This window comes from Mandrillus leucophaeus, unplaced genomic scaffold, assembly GCF_000951045.1.
Source record: "Mandrillus leucophaeus isolate KB7577 unplaced genomic scaffold, Mleu.le_1.0 Scaffold56, whole genome shotgun sequence".
NCBI lineage: Eukaryota > Metazoa > Chordata > Mammalia > Primates > Cercopithecidae > Mandrillus > Mandrillus leucophaeus.
This window is the reverse complement of record NW_012106030.1, coordinates 4009193-4026027: the sequence shown is the minus strand read 5'-3', so window position 1 is coordinate 4026027 and position 16835 is coordinate 4009193. Positions and strand designations below refer to the sequence as shown.

At 41.5% G+C, this 16835-nt stretch overlaps 1 long non-coding RNA gene across 2 annotated transcripts in view; it reads right to left on the bottom strand.

The window, feature by feature from the left end:
- LOC105552489 overlaps nucleotides 1-16835 on the bottom strand; it is a 562990-nt gene that overhangs the window by 154855 nt on the left and 391300 nt on the right. For both annotated transcript variants that reach the window (XR_001008022.1, XR_001008021.1), the window contains exon 7: nucleotides 11829-12032. This is a non-coding gene — a long non-coding RNA (uncharacterized LOC105552489). The remainder of the gene's footprint in view (nucleotides 1-11828; nucleotides 12033-16835) is intronic.

Genomic DNA, 16835 nt, shown 5'->3' with positions numbered 1-16835 from the left:
TCAGGAGTTCCAGACCAGCCTGGACAACAAGGTGAAACCCTGTCTCTACTAAAAATACAAAATTAGCCAGGCGTGGTGGTGCATGCATAATCCCAGCTACTCATGAGGCTGAGGCAGGAGAAGCATTTGAATCCGGGAGGCAGAGGTTGCAGTGAGCCAATATCGTGCCATTGCACTCCAGCCTGGGCAAAAAGAGCAAAATTCTGTCAAAAAAAAAGAAAGGAAGGAAGAGGGAGGGAGGGAGGGGGTAGGGAAGAGGAAGGTAGGGGAGGGGAGGGGAGAGGAGGGGAGGGGAGAGACAGAAGGAGAAAAGAAGAAATAAGATGGAAAAAGTAAGTATCACGAGAGTCATCAGTCAACAACATATTGCTAAGTGTCTCGTTGTCTCATGCATGGAGCACTGTCCTAAGTATTTCTGGTTGGTGCCCAAGGTGGGGATAAGGCTTACAGAGAAATTAGACAGATAGCACCTGTGCTTACAAGGACCTGGCAGCCTACATAGGGTGTCAAAACATACACACATGAAGGTATAACTAAAGATATAAATTAGTGTGCAAAAAGTGCAAAATGAGCACTGAAAACAGAGCAAGGACGGATCACCACATGCTGAAGTGAAGGAAGGTTTGATGAAAGAGGTGACATACCTGCTCTGTCATAAAAGAGAAAGAAGAACCTGCGATAGTATGTCAAGGGAAACACATACACAGAGCTGGAAGTGGAATTTGCCAGGTACAGTGGCCCTCCCTTATCCACGGGGGATAACACTACCTGTAAATGCCTGAAACAGAAACACAGTACCAACTCCTATGCCATATGCACTACGTTTTTTCCATTTCACGGCTAGATGGCTACCAAATGACTAATGGACAGGGAGTGTATACGGTGGCTACATTGGCAAGGGGATAATTCACATCCAGAGCAGGAACGGCACGGGAAGGCGTGAGATTGCATCACATTACTCAGGATGGCACACAATTTAACCCTTACAAATTGTCTATTTCTGAAATTTTCCATTTAATATTTTCAGACCATGGTTGACCGCAGGTAACAGAAATCACTGAAAGCAAAACTGTGCGTAAGGGGAAAAGTGGAGAAATCCAGATGAAGCAAGACTTGGTTGGAATCGTGGCAGGAAGTGAGTTTGGAAAAGTAGTCTGGGGAAAAGATGGTGGAGAAGTGGAGAGATAAGACTGAGAAGCAAAGAAATCTGAAGGGCATTTCAGAGGGAGAAAAATTAAGAGAAGATAAAAAAAAATCAAGGGAAAGGAAAGAAAAATGATGTTACAAAGCATTTATCGCTAGATAAAAATTAGATTTTAAATGTCTGTATGTGTAAAAAAGGAAGTAAGCCAAACAAGAGTTAACAACCTGAATAAATAAGAAGTCACACTAATCTACACAGTCATCATTAAAATCCCAGTAGAAATACAGAAAAGGCACTTGTAGACAATTTACAGCAGCCAATAAGTAAATAACCAATAAAACATAACAATAAAAGTTCCAATAAAACAAATAATTCACAAAGAATGAAAGTTAAAGTAACAAATAAAGTATTATTTTTCACGTTAGATGAAGGAGGTCTTAAAAGCGGATCAGTATAGTCTCAGGTAAGAAAGATGAGGCATCTGAAATGTTAAAGTTCAAAGCATACAACTTTTCTGGGAAGTGATTTAGCAATGTACAAAGGAGTCCTTCAAAAGACACAGTAATTCTTATATAGAAACATAAGTTGATAAAATAATCAGGTATTCAGAAAAACTATTCACACCCAAAGATCCTCTTTACAGCATTTCTTAACCTAACCCATAAATCACTACCAACGTAATTAGTGAAGAAGAAAACCCACAGGGAAACGGTAAAATGAATTGTGATACAGTCCTACCAAGAATCACAATGTAACCATTAGATATCATGTTTATTGTTATAGAGAGAAATGAAGAATCTAAAATGTACCTACAGTGCAATTTCACTTATATAAAAAATACATATAGACCTAAGCATATGGAAACACATTCTAAAAGGAAATACACTCAAATTACCTCTAGATTATATGATTGCAGGTTATTTTTATTTTTGACTGGAGGTCTTTCTGTATTTTCCAAATTTTCTATACTAAGTATGACTTACTATATAGTTAAAAATTATATTTGGATATTGAAAAATGAAATAACTATTTTAATTGCAAACATTGTTTGGAGATAACTGTGCACGGAAAGTGAAAATATCTGTCCTCAGCTGCTTAGCAAGAGTCCTAATTCCCCAGATAAGAGCACATTTCCCCTCTAAATCTTGTGACAATGTATGACAGTAAAGATGATGTACAGGATTTTTCCCTCCACATTTTATTGTCCGCAAAAAATTACTTCTGGAAGTTCTTTCATCATTGTTTCCTCAGTAGGAAAGTATATTTACAAGAAGAGTAAATTTCAACCCTATTTTGGGTCTTGATTCTTCCAAAAGGCCTACATTTCACAGAAAATACAACTCCACCCTCCTCTCTCCTTCTCAGTCTCCATTTCTGTGTGTCTTTCTCTGCCTTGATCTGTGTGTGTGTTTCTCTGTTTCCATGCGTGTCTGTCTCTCTCCTAATGTACAGGCTTTTCCTAAAGATTGCTCTCAGATCAGAATGGTAGTGTTTTCTTTGACTTCTTCTGTACTTTATGTGATGTTCAGAATAGCACCCTCTGTTCAAAAACAAAAAGTTTCAAAAAGACAATTCGATTTCAGTTGTATATTTAGGATATTTACAAGCACCACAGGAAATGACTGCATATGTGATATCACACAAAAAAAGGCTAAACCGGTATGTCAGAAGTCCACATGATACTCATTTCAGATGACATGTGAGGAACTGCTTTCTCAGAGCAAATACTCAGTCCATGCTGGGACTGGGGCAGGAAGTAAAAGCTGGCAACAGCCCATCACTGCAAAGAGGGGAAAAAAAACGTGGTGGTAACTCCAAATGAAAGAGAGAAGCTTGACATTTTTCTATTACCAAACCAGGCAATTAAAACATTAAATGTGAAATCTGAAGCACTGTAAATTTCCTAATATGGTAGAAGTGCTGAGTTTCCCAAATGATGTTTTCTCATCTTTCAACATATCAAAGAGCATGCCAAAACCCCGAAGAAACATTTCCATTTTGAAAACAAAAATAAACCACACACATCCACATTCTATTAATAGTGTTGTCTTGCCTTAGAGACCCTGTGTCCTTAGTCAAAAACCCCACTGTAGTTTACGTACATTTTAACATTAATGAAAACTCCCGTCCAAAGTAAACTGGACATGTGTAGGTGAATTAGGTGGGACTGGGGCAAAAGTAATCAAATCCCTTTTTTATTTTCTTTACTGGAGACCAAATGTTATGTTCTTCATCATCACAGCTAAGGACTTTGTAAATATGTTCTACCTCTTTAGCAGCATTTCTTAAGAGAGGAAAGTTGGCATAAGATACACAGGTTCAAGCCAACTCCACACATTTAGAGGGATCGCAGGATAGAGGGACATGGGCTTACAACTGGAAATCCCAGCAGAAATTGCCAGATGAAGCAAAGCACACGTCAAAGATCTCCAAATCCAGACTCTATACTCTTGATCCTGCCACCATGAAAAAGAAAAATGCTGCCCCATGGCATTTTATGTCTAAAGACAGGGAAAAGCCATTTAATATGATGACCTCTTCCTCCATTCAAATGCCCATGAGGTGCTACCAATGTGCTCAGCAGAGAGTTGCTTGGGTGAGTACAATAGGAAGTACATGACATTGAGGCTGCTCACTGGATGCTTCTATTTTTGAGGGAAGAAAAGAACCAACACATCAAATAACTATAAGAAAGAACAAAAGATCATTTATTCCAGCCCAAAAGATTGACCATGCAACTAAAATGGTTAGTTCAACCCCAAAGTGGTTTGGGGGAAAGAAGCTATTATCACCTGTCTGCACGAAAGATGTTAAATGTTTAAGCTCTGAGTCCTGGTCCTACAACGTCTCTACAAGAGCCAGGAATAGGGAAAACTGCACTGATACAGCAACCACCCCTGATCAGGTAAGGTGGGGAAGAATGGAGAGAACTGACTCAAGGTACCACCTCAAATGTAGCTAGGAAGAAAAGAAAGTATGGTGTTACGGTAAGGTAAGAAGATCGTATCTCTCTCTATTTCTATTTTTTGAGACAGCTTCTCCCTCTGTCACCCCAGGCTAGAGTGCAGTGGCACAATCACAGCTCACTGCAAGCTCCATCTCCCAGCCTCAAGCCATCCTCCCACCTCAGCCTCCCAGGTCGCTGGAACTACAGGTGCGCACCGCTATGCCTGGATAATGTTTGTACTTTTTGTAGAGTCGAGGTTTTACCATGTTCCCCAGGCAAAAAATTATCTCTTTTAAGCCAACAGCCCCAGATTCAAATCCTGCCCCAGCTACTTGCTAGCTGAACTGGGCAAGCGGATTAACTTCTGTTTTCCATTCCTTTCATGTAACACTTATTTATCACTGCATGCCAGGCACTCTTCTAAGTACTTTATAATCTAATCTCAACAACAAACAATTGAGGTTAGTTCTGATACTATCCCTACCTTACAAATGGGGAAACTGAGGCACCAGGTAGTCCTATACCTCGAAAGTGGCCAAGTTATCATTTGAATCCTGGCAAATGATTTTTCCAGGATTGATTTCAGCAGTCTGGCTCCAAAATCCCGTCTCTGAAGCTGTACATTGCCATATTTATAAAAGACTTACTTTTCCGTGAAATGTATGTACAGTCCCCAGCACAGTGCCTGACATTTCGCAGAAGCTGAATAATTTATCTCCCTTCTCTCACTTCTCCCTATTCTCTCTCCCCACACTGTGGGAGGCTGGAGGCAAGATTCTGTACACACAGAAAGGCAACTATGCCAATCCACAAAGGCTCAGGGGCTCTAGGGCAAGCTAGAAAACAACCCTCTGTCTTAATCCCCTGAGGCCGGGAACAAGAGCTCTAACTCAAACAGAGATGTCCGGCATTTCCAGACAGAGACTGCTTCTATTTATTACAATCTGCATTCAAGGCACAAGGGCTGCACCCTTAGGGAATCTGAAAGGTTTGTGATTTTTGCACTAGCAGCTGTATACATACATATATGTCTAACACAAACACAACACCACCCCCACCCATGTCTAAAACTTACATTTTTCCTACCAGAGGGAAACATGATCTACTTTCCAGAACCTTCCATTTCCTAGAAGTTGGCAAAGTTTCTGTATCAGGCTGCAGCTTTCTTTAGGACACCCTGGATATTTCTGGGGAGCTAAAGGACAGAGTCTCTTTTGAAAATTATTAAGAACAAATTAGGCCCAGTGGCCCAGGGGACCTGTGTTGTAACACATGAGAAAATTTTGTTTTCCAGCTCTTTGGCAGTATTTTCATAAAACTGATGACAATGAAAGGACAGAGACTATTTTTGTACATTGATATTATTCTAAAATATCACGGAGAAAGGTGAGAATGTTATCAGTTAAATGATTTATTTAGTTGGGCAAATAGTGACGACACAAAATAGAGGATTTATATCACTGGATTTTTCTAAGTGCTCAATGAGGACATGTTGCTAATTATAAGAAGTTCACACATGCTACCACGTAAGAATGCTTTCTACACACTCCCTTCCTCCTAATTAATAAAAAGACCTATTTTATGCAATGGGAACATACGAAAATTATTATGAGACAAAAATATCACTATACTCAAGCATTGAAACTATCACTCTCACACTGACCCTGAGAATTTGCTAACGTAGTTTAAAAGTAATTAAGAAGGAAAGCTAGCCTTCTACATTTTCAGTCTCGGTCACTGTGGCTACTGGGTTCATTGATGCCTGCCAAATCTTGCAAAACTACAGTCCTCTTATCCATGTGGTTTTTAAAACTATAAGCTTCTATTGTGAATAAGCTTGATTTTCTGCTTTAGAAATCCATCAACTGCCAGTCTGTTCTCACGGCATATTGCTAAGAGAGACTCCACAAAGAGCCCAGGTGCACACACCATGAATCAAGTTCTTCATACATTTTAATCACAGTTTATCACAAGTGGGAGAGGTAAGTGACGAAGGCTTCTTCATAAAATGTTCATCATAAATGGCAATTTTCCATAGGGGAAACAAAGATGGCATCCTTCAACTTGTTAATCGGAAAAAGTCCCCAGATGTGAATTGGGCCTCTGTAAAATCATATGCAAACCACATTTAGGCCTGTGGCTCAGCCCAAAACTTTTGAAGAGGGGAGTAAGGGACAAGGAAGGAAACGGAGTTAACAGTGAAAGAGGAAGATGAAGTTTCTCAGACTTTGTGGACATGTACAAAACAGTTCTTTCTACTTACTATTTAAGCTATTACCTCCTTGCAGGGGGGAGGTTTCTTATCTCCTTAGCCATTTCAAAAGCCTTGGGAGCGAGCAAGCCAGTAAGGGAGTTTTTCTGTGTGTGTCTGTGAGTCAGCAGAAGCCGGAAGCCTTACAAAACGGCTTCAAACAACAAGCTGGAGAGCGGGACAATAGCTTCCACCTCCAGACAGTGAGAAATTGCATTATCCTGAGGGATCACGGCCACCCATGCTCAATGGAGATAAGTAAGAACATTCTCTGCTCTGGCCAATAGGAGATTCGCCGCTACAGCTGCTCACAGAAGCTCTGGGTGGCCTCCATTCCAGCGGCTCCAAAAGGCTTCAAAACACAAAAACACTGCTGCCGGGTGGTGCTCCCAAGTGCAGGGGGTGGAGGGGAGAGGCTGACGAAGACGAGGGTGGCAAGCTGCATCCCCCCACCAGGTGCTCCAAATCCCCTCTCCCAGCTTAGGGAAATCACAGAGAAGTCTCCAGGCGGATTCCAGGCAGGCGGCCTGGGCAGAGCCTGTGCCTCACCACCACCCACAGCAATGAATGGAAACTGCCCCAGAGACTCCAGAACGTGGGGAGAAAGTCCCTGCTAGGCAGTTCAGTGCTCTGAGAGCAATAGTGTAATTAATGGCACTTGGTGAAAGAGCAGGCATTCCAAATTCAGCCACAAGGAAGAAGAAACCTTACCACACACACCCTACACAGCAGACACAAAGCCCCTTGTCGTGTTCCCTTTAAAGACTCAGGCAAATCTGATCAGGAACTGACATTTACAGTACAGTTTTAAATTTACAAAAAGGCATTAACCATCCTCTGAGAGAAGAAAAAAATCTTCACATTTGAGGGAAAGTATGTGAAAGTTACAGTATGAGCTCACTTTGAGGACACCATAATTTGCATATAGGAATTACCTCAGTAAAAACATTTATTTCACTTATTAATAGTATCTGATATCCAATTTTATAGTATTTCTTAGGTCTCCCATTGTCATAGGTTTTATATATATATATATATTTTTTAAATTTATTTTGAGACAGGGTCTTGCTCTGTTGCCCAGGCTAGAGTGCAGTGGTGAGATCACAGCTCACTGCAGCCTCCAACTCCTAGGCTTAAACAATCCTCCCACATCAGCCTCCCAAGTAGCTGAGACCACAGGCATGTGGCACCACATCCTGCTAATATTTTTTATTTTTTTGTAGAGGTGCAGTCTCACTATATTGCCCAGGTTGGTTATATTTTTAAATGTTTCCATGCATACAACTAATATCTACAGAGTATGTTCGGTTGACAAGAAAAAAAAAAAAAAAAAACTAGTTGGAAAGTATCAGATATGCTGCTAATACAGAAATATCATATTTGCATATAGTCCCCAGACCAAGTAGTCCCCAGACCTCTGCAGAACCTAATGTTGTATATAAACTTTTTAAAGAAAGAGTATATATTTTTATTTTCTTTATTTACATATATACATACACACATAAAAAGACAGACACACTTATGAGTGTGTGCGAGTGAGTGTGACAAGCAAGAAGGGATTCTAGAAGGATGCAGAAGATGGGAAAGGTAGTACTAAAACTGGAGCACTGCTACCACCTGAATGCTGACAATAACATTTCACGCAAAACCAAAATGGACGGAGGTTTTAAAAATTAAAATTAACTTGTCTGGCAACTAGTGCATTGAAATGGAGGTTGAAAGACTGGGGGGGACATTTTCCACTCAGCCCTTGATTTGCTGTGGGGCCTACATCAAGTTGTGCTATGCCTCTGTTATAACATCTGCAAAATGGAGATAACACTTCTTGCTACCTACCTCAGAGAGCTGTTAGAAGATTAGACACCAGAAAAGAAAATCCTCAAAGCCCTTTGAGTTTCTCATAAATATAAGACATGCAATGTAATAAAACACCCGTACCCTCTACAAAAGCCCTGAGAGACTCATGGCTATAGAAATAGGAAACAGACGCCAGCTGTACAGCATCGATGCATTCACAATCAGGGAGACTGGCTGCAGATTCCAGTGACAAGGCAGGGAAAATAACTCTGACATTCACATCTACTCAGACAAGACACCCAGGAAAAGGAAGGAAAATAGTATCGTTTCAGTAGAGCACCAGTAAGTGAAAAGAAGCAATCCTCACAGATAACATTCCTAATTCTTGCTTAAAAGTCTGCATCTATAAGAAGACAATCAAGTGACAACATTACACTGGTAGCCTTTAAGGTTTAGAAAAATCTCACATTAAAGTAAATTGGGCCAAGTAGAGTGGCTCATGCCTGTAATCCTAGCACTTTGGGAAACTGAGGAGGGAGGATCGCTTGAGCCCAGTTTGAGACCGGCCTGGGCAACACAAGGAGACCCCTGTCTCTACAAACAATAACAATTTTAAAAATTAGCCAAGCATGGTGGCACACACATGTGGTGCCGGCTACTTGGGAGGCTGAGGTGGGAGGATTGCTTGAGTCCAGGAGGTCAAGTCTGCAGTGAGCTGTGATCAAGACACTGCACTCCAGCCTGGATGACAGAGCAAACCTCCATCTCAAAAATAAAATAAAATAAAGTAAATTGGCTCTCTAGAGGGGTAAGGGTAATAACCCCCACAGTGAACAAAATGTAAAGAAGAGAATGCATAAATTACAGTATTTTTAATTAATTTGTACTGAAAACAAAAGCCATGCTTGACTGTACATAGCCACCTAAGGAAAATAATTACTCTTGGGTCCATAAAGAAATCAAGAGAAAAATTATTAAATGTTCATCTATTCTAAGATATTCTGAATTATGAAAAGTTTAAAATTCAAATTAATCAATTAATTAAACACATATTATTATATCAAAGGTGTATTGTGAGTTACACATCAGGTTAAAATTTAAAAGATGAATAATATCCTTTTCCTGGTTCTCATGAAACTCAAAGTCTAGCAAGGAGAGACAGAGACAAAATAAAGTATAACACAACGTGGGAAGGGTTTGAGTCAAGTATAAACAGAGTGCTAAGGAAGAACAGAGAGAAGATGTAATTGATTCTGTATGGAAAAAAGGAGGGAGAGAGGCTTAGAAAAGTCTCAGAGAATTTGACACTTAAACAAGACCTTGCAAAATGTACAATATTTCACCCAATACAGAGCAAGGGGAAGGGGCATTTTAGATAAATAAATGGCAGCCCACATCTCAAGGCATGTCTAGGTATGTCCGAGTTAAGTGTCACACAATGCAGATAGCCTGGAAGGGCCTGGATTGCAACAAGGTCTTTGTGAGGAAGGGAGCATCACAGGATGAGATTTTTGAAAAGAGACTTGGTATTTTCTACAACTCAATAAAAGAGGAGGAGGCAAGTGTACAGGAAGAGAAGCAGCAGGAGCAGGAGGTAGCCCTGGCCCCTGGGCCTGAGACAGACCTTGGGGAAACTGACAGCATTGCTAAGGCGAGTTCTGTAGGTAGAGGTGAGGAAGATAAAGAGGCAGAGAAGCAGGAAGGCATGGTGCACCGAACCATGACTCAGAAGTGGTCAGGAGTGGGACTTCCAGGAGAAGTAGCAGGCCCAACCTAGGTGGACAGTGTAGTACATGGAATAATGGCCACCAATATATCAGGTCCTAATCTCTGGGACCTGTAAATGTTACCTTCTATGCAAAGACTTTACAGATGTGATGAAGTTGAAGATCTTGAGATGGGGGGATTATTTTGAATTATCTAGTTGGGCCTTAAACATCATTACATGTATGCTTCTAAGAGGGAGGCAGAGGCAGATTTGACCACAGATGGAAGACAGGAAGGCAATGTGGCCATGGAGGGGGCAGATATTGGAGTGATGCGGCCACAAGCCAAGGGATGTCAGCAGTTTCCAGAAGCTGGAAGAGACAAGGAACAGATTCTGCCCCAGAGCCTCTGGCAGGAGCTCAGCCCTGTCAAAACCTAAATGTCTGTTGTTTTACGGCACCAAGTTTGTGGTAATTTGCTACAGCAGCCAGAGGAATTCAATACACACAGTGAACAAAGAGTCACCCCCAGCTGTTCTTGGGTGCCACCATCACCAGTCTTGATAAGAATCATTCAGGCTGGGAGCAGTGACTCATGCCTATAATCCCAGCACTTTGGAAGGCCAAGGTGGGAGGGTAGTTTGAGGCCAGGAGTTTGAGACCACCCTGGGCAACAAAGCGGGACCTCATCTCAACAAAAAATAACAATTAGCCAGGTATGGTGGTGCACGCCTATAGTCCCAGCTACTTAGGAGGCTGAGGTAGGAGGACTGCTGGAGCCCAGGAGTTCGAGGCAGCAGTGAGCTATGATTGTACCACTGTGCTCCAGCCTGGGCAACAGAGCAAGATCCCATCTTTAAAAAAAAAAAAAAAAAAAGAATTCAGATGAAAGGCACCTCAACTGTCAAGAAGAAATTGAAGTCTAAGCTGCCACTTTGGAGGAAGACAAGATTATTAACCTGAGTAACTAGTCAAAATTTAGGAACAGAAACCCAGGTATAATCCTAGACTAGGTTAATACAAGGTGGCTGGAAGAACTATAAATAGAAGCCACCAAATGATGACATGTCGGGGAAGGAAAGTGGGTCTGAATAGTAGTGGGAACAACAGGAGAGACACAGCAACCCAGAGGTCATTACTGGGCCACCAAATTTCTGGTAGGATAGTCATTTTCATTTTAAGTGCCCATTGGATAGGGGAAGAGATGAGGGGACAATGGAAAACGTTTACCTGTACCCTGCCTCAATCAGCACTGATTCAGGAACTGGACCAGAACTAGACCACCAAATCAAAGACATCATGGAGTACAGGTGTGGGAAGATTACGGTAAAGAGATAGATGGGGCATGAAATCTTAAAATATGCTCTTCAGTCAATAACAAAAATAACATAAGGAGATCCACTTGAGAAGGGTGGGAGCAGTAGGGACTGTCCATGGTAGACTAGATAGCCCAGTAAGAAGGTGACTGAACCAGCCAGGGCTGGAGATGATCGGGGCCAGATAGGAGAATGGGGAAATGGGGGTGAATTAGAGAAATATTTGGAAGGCATGGCAAACTGCTTGGATAGGGAATGAGTGATTGGGGAGCAGGGGACAGCAGGGAAATGAGAACAACGATCTTTGAAGCACAAAACTCAAAGGAAAAAGTGTTAAAACAGGCAGAATGAGTTTGTCTCTGGCTCTATTGAGCTGGTGTGTGGGTGGGTCATGCCAGGAGTGACAGGTAGAGAGCACTGGGATCTGAAACCAGAAGAATGTCGTAAATGTTTGAACGTTTGAAAAAGTTATCTGTACTGTACTCTTTCAACTTTTTTCTGATTCATGACTATGAAAGGACCCAACGAAGCTTCCTAAAATTTTGATATCCTAAAAACCAAATGTTTGAACTACACTAATATTACCTACTTACAAGAAAAACCTCACATCTCCAACACTTTAAAGTAAATGCATTAAAAATTTTCTAGAGGGAGAAAAAATTCTTACCATTAGCCACTTCCTTCTTCTGTCTGTTTGTTTTGAGGACATCTGGTGAAATAGACAGTGGAGAACAGCCATCCATGGGTCGGGGGGAATTGAAAAAGATGTTCAGTAGTAACCCAGGGATGACTTGGTGATGGAAAAGAAGGCACACATTTTAAATCTGCAGAGGGCATCAAATTAGTTGTGGCTGAGCAGTAAATGCAGATCCTATAAAGAGGAAAAAAAGACCAATATGTTCACTGATATCAACTACCTGGGTAAAAAGGATGAGGAAAAAAAATTAATGAAGATATAGGTTTTTCTGGGGAAGAAAATATATGTTAATCAGATGTGAAAATGACTTGTTTTCGCTTACAGCTATAGATTCTATATCTGCCTTCACCAAAGAGCTTAGGTGTAGAGTGCTACCCGATTGAAGAATGCAGGCAGCTCCCCGCTCTCACCCACGATTTTTCATGGCTGGTACTAGCTGAAACACGGAAATGGCTTAGAGGGAGCAACATGTGACATTCTGGATTAGGTAGTTCGTAGGCATGACAATGTGGGAAGGCAGCACAGTGTAATTCAAAGATGCAAAGGATGATGATATAATCCCCGTCCTCGAGCAATTGTGTGTGTTAAGATAAATAAGGTTCTTGGCCCAATAACAAAGATCATGGCAATGCAGAGGTAACCAAAAAACAACACCTCTATCTTAGTCAGCTGTTACGTTAAAAAAAAAAAAAAATTCACAGTGAGAAAATAAAAGACCTAGGAAAATATGTAAATAAACAAGTAAACATATGCGCAAATAGAAGTCTTTTTTTTATGACTTATTATTGGAAACACATTTCGGTTGTCTCCAATTAAACTTCGAAGCTCAGGAAAAGTCCTGACCACATACTGCTATTCTGGAATAGAGGACAGCATCATCAAAAACCCCAAATGTGCCCAACAATTAATGACATTGCCTTACATTTGCACAGTCCTTCTATGAATGCTGCCTCATGTACCATCTCACTGGATCCCAAGGAGGGCAGTGTATGTGTTGACTTCCCCAAGTTTTGGGAGAGGATTACTCCACATTCTCTTATTTAGTACCTACTATGGTATATAAATCATACCGAGTGACATAGAAACTTAAGTAATATTCATAATAACTGCCCTTAGGGAGTTATCAAAATGGACAGGTAACACGTGTTTGCACAAGGCAAGAAATGAGAGATAAAGAAAGTGCAGGTTCTGAGTCTCTTAGTGAAGAGGTATAGATGAAGGAGGACAGGAGGACTTGAGCTGAAGCTTGAAGGACGGCAGAGAGATACCTGAGTGGAAATGGAGTGAAGGAGATTCTAAAGCATTCAAATAAAGAATGGGCCTGGTGTAATGGTGGTTTTGACACTAAACACAAAAAGGAAATTCCTGCTGCAGAGTAGAAGATGCTGAGAACAAATTAGGAGCAGAGTCAAATGAAGACACGCTGATGGAGGAATCTGGGCTTTACTCAGAACCACTGTAAGTTTTGAATCAGGAGTGAAAAATAAAGTATGGGCTTTAGAAGCTTAGTCAGAAAGCTACCAAGGAAAGATGGGACTAAATAACCACATCATAGAGACTGGTTAGGAGGCTGTTATGCTAACACAGGCATGAAGCCACGAGTTCTTGACCAGGGAGATGATTGGGAAAAAGAGTACTAATGAAGAATTTAAAGGGTTTCAATGACTGTGGGGATAAGAAGGATAAAGGAGAAGAAAAAGTGAAGAATAGCTAGGGATCACACCTCAGTAAGCAGAAGAATATCACCAATGAGCCATTGGGAAGGAAGGAGGAAGAACCAGTTTAGGGATTCTCTTTTGAAGACACCTCAATCTGAGGTGAGGGTGGTATTATAACCCAGGCGAGATATCTTCTGGAGGGGTCAGAGCAAATGGGAGCAGTCTAGACTGAAGATGGATTAGAAGTCATTATGGATGGGAGTTGAAGTCATATAGGTTTAGAGAAACTATTTAGAGAAAGAATTCAGGGGTTAAGGGCTGAGAAGATTGTGGAATTTCTCAAACACACATCACAGCTTTTGATTTTAGTGGCAAACCATCAGGAAAAATTCTAAACCGAAGAACTTGGAAATACTTCAGAGATGAGATCGGACTTATACAGGGGCCACAGTTCTTAAAACATCCCAAAGACAAACATCTAACAAGCAAAAGTCATCCTAAAATATCAAACTGCCAATTTCATGGTCAGTAATGGCATGAAATAGAGTTCTGTGGAATTTGACTCTATAAATAAATTATGGTTCACTAATAACCTGATTTTAATCACTTAACACCAAGACAAAAAAAAAAAATCCAATGTCACCAACATGTATGTAGGGTCTGATATTTTTAGCCCTCCACTGAGAACCATAAAAAAAACACTGGCATACATGTGTTTGGTTTCCTAGAACCCTAAACACTATAAGCTTCTGTGTCAAAGAGCCACTCAAGGTGTTGAGTAAACCAGATATTCTCTTTGGTTGTTTTCAAGCTTCTGGTAGAGAACATGAAGCTAGAAGGTTTCCAAGGCGGCAAAAACAGACAGAGTGTTCAGGAGCTTGGCACTGACTGGGCAGGGGAGGAATAACAAGGCTTCTGCATACATATGAAAACACGTAACAGTCAAATCCTATCGTCCAGTAAAAGATGACCCAGTGAACATATTAGAAACACAGATTTACGCCTCCCTTCCGCCTCCCTTTCTCTCCCTCCTCCAAAAACCCGCCAAAAGTGAGAAGACACTTTTTCAAACAATACAATCTAAAAACAATAGCTAACATTTATTTGTTACTAATTTATTTAGCAACGATGGCTAACACTTATTTAATACTTATTATGTACCTGGTACTGTTCTAACCTCTTCACAAAGAACTTATGCAGCAGGTAGTATTATTATTATTCACTCCATTTTACTTAAGGAGAAACCAAGGCACAGAGAGACAAAGGTTGCAGCCTTAGTGTACAGTGGAGCCAGGACCAGAATCCAAGCAGCCTGATTCCAGTGTCTCACACTCAATTCCCCTTCTAGCTATACTGTTTCTCAGGCCCATGCTCCAACATGTCACCTGTCAAAAAAATTTAAAAAAAAAAAAGTAAACTATTGTTTAAAGATAGTAAACATTGTCAATGATATAAGCGTTTTTGATGATTTCAAAAATCTCCAAGAGGACCAGACACAAACAAGTCCAAATACACAGAAAACTTTGCATATACACAGAAAACTTTCTGAGGAGAGTTTAAATAAAAAAGATTCCACTTGGCTATGAGGAAACCTTTCACCATTTTAGGGTGACCAAAAGAAAAATGAAATGAGCTGTATTAAAAGAAAAGTTGGAAGCATCTGCTCCTGAACAACTTTTCTTTTCAAGCAATTCTCCTGAAAGACTCATGTTTACCTATCTTAGAATTTCAACCAAATACAGATTTGCTTTTGTTAGGATCACTTCAGGATTTTGTACTTACTCTCCTAATTTTTCTCTCATTTTCTGTAATTTTAGTCTAAATCTGGGTTAAAAATAATTACACAGGGATTTGGCACTTAATCCTTGGTAAGCATCACAGCTTTCATTAAAAACTTAGGTTTCAGGCCGGGCGCGGTGGCTCACGCCTGTAATCCCAGCACTTTGGGAGGCCGAGGCGGGCGGATCACGAGGTCAGGAGATCGAGACCATCCTGGCTAACACGGTGAAACCCCGTCTCTACTAAAAATGCAAAAAAAAAAAAAATTAGCCGGGTGTCGCGGCGGGCGCCCCAGCTACTTGGGAGGCTGAGGGAGGAGAATGGCTTGAACCTGGGAGGCGGAGGTTGCAGTGAGCCGAGATCGCCCCACTGCACTCCAGCCTGGGTGACTGCGCGAGACTGTGGAGGCCGAGGCAGGCGGATCACCTGAGGTCAGGAGTTTGAGACCAGCCTGGCCAACATAGAGGCGGAGCTTGCAGTGAGCCGAGATCGCCCCACTGCACTCCAGCCTGGGTGACTGCGCGAGACTCCGTCTCAAAAAAAAAAATCTTACGTTTCAGCTGGGTGCGGTGGCTCACACCTGTAATCCGAGAACTTTGGGAGGCCGAGGCAGAAGGCTAGCTTAAGCCCAGGAGTTTGAGACCAGGCTGGGTAGCAAGGGGAGACCCCATCTCCACAATAAATAAACCAGGCTTGGTGGTGCGCGCCTGTAGCTCCAACTACTCAAGAGGCTGAGGTACGAGGATTGCTTGAGCCCAAGAGGACAAGGCTACAGTGAGCCAGGATTGCACCAATGAACTCCAGGCTGAGTGAGAACGACAGCGTCTCTCTCTCTCTCTCTCGCTCTCGCTCTCGCTCTCGCTCTCAAACACACACACACACGACCCTGATGTTCAACCTGTCTTTGCGAAGAACAGATTTTAACTGAAGACCTTCACAACTAAGAATCCAGTTAATTGTATTATTGATTCTCCTAACATTTCTCTAGATCCAGTGTTGTTATTTGTCTAGTTTTATCTATAAGGCGGCATATTTATTTGTCATCTTATTTCAAAACGTAGAGTTAAAGAAAATGCTCCTAAACATAGCTATTGAAAGGCAGAGAAAAAAGCAACCAAGGATTTTTTGAAGAAATGATATTTTCCACGTGGTTCTCATTCAAATATGGGCAGAGGAAGATACAATTTTTGGAGTCAATCTCCCGTGATCCTGTGATGATCTAGAGGCTGACAACACAGAACACAGATACCAGGTCCGTCCACAGGGTTCTACCAGGCCAAATTGTCAGAGAAGGGTTTTAGGAGCAGGGTGCTAGAAACAGCAATAAAACCTTTATCAACAGCTACCAGAGGGGCTGAACCTTACCTCACCCCAACCACGTGTGTATTGTTACACAGGGTCCTAGTGAATCCTTCCTTCAATGCCATGATGGTGTGGAGAGTGTTGCATGAAATGGGTGGCCACACTGCTCTCTCCCCAGCCACGCACCTCTAACAGTGCTAATGCCCAAAAGCAATTACCATCCAGGTGGGCAGCATCC